Source organism: Megascapheus bottae, unplaced genomic scaffold (assembly GCF_031878675.1).
Source record: "Megascapheus bottae isolate mThoBot1 unplaced genomic scaffold, mThoBot2.hap1 HAP1_SCAFFOLD_83, whole genome shotgun sequence".
Classification (NCBI taxonomy): domain Eukaryota; kingdom Metazoa; phylum Chordata; class Mammalia; order Rodentia; family Geomyidae; genus Megascapheus; species Megascapheus bottae.
In genome coordinates this window covers 50,655-51,389 of record NW_028327584.1, presented here as the reverse complement: position 1 = coordinate 51,389, position 735 = coordinate 50,655, and positions in this window count along the sequence as shown.

Below are 735 nucleotides of genomic sequence, written 5' to 3'. Positions count from 1 at the left end.
ACCCACCCATAAGTGTCTGGCTATGTATATATGTATAGTCATATGTATTGATCTGTCTCTCTATACTAATATATAAATGCATAAACATATGTATTTAGACAAACAGGAAACATACATAGATAGGTCTTAGGCATTTCCAGATTTTCTGCAAGTCTTCTGAGTGCAACTTACCATTGTATTGTTTGTCAAGATAGAGTCCCTCTAACTTTTGGCCAGCTTCTTGTCCTTTGATACTTTTTTCTGCCAGTCCTGGGTTTTGAACGCTAGGCCTGGATGCTGTCACTGAGCTTGAGCTTCTTGCATTCATTAGTTTATTGCAGATAAGAGTCTCATGGAGTTTCTGTCCTGGGCTGGCTTTGAATTGTGATCCTCAGATCTCAAACTCCTGAGTAGCTAGGATGACCGTCTTGAGCTACCAGTACCTGGTTCCTTTGCCTCTTTTACCCTTTTTTTGGCCCCACCACAGCCATGGTATCTACCTTCCTATGTTCTCTCCACCTACCCCCAGACAGGGGTCTGACAGATGCTTTCCACCCACTTATTCATGTCCTCCTCTGTATTGGCTGACAGCTAAGACATGCACTCACTTGTCTGGATGCCAAACACAAAGCCATGTGATTGTTTCTCAGTCTGGAACATCCTATCAGATTTATAGCACCACAGAGTTTCAGGTTGATGCTCCTACAGGGCCTCTTAAATTGTTCTCATATTAATCCACAAAACGTTTGTCATCAC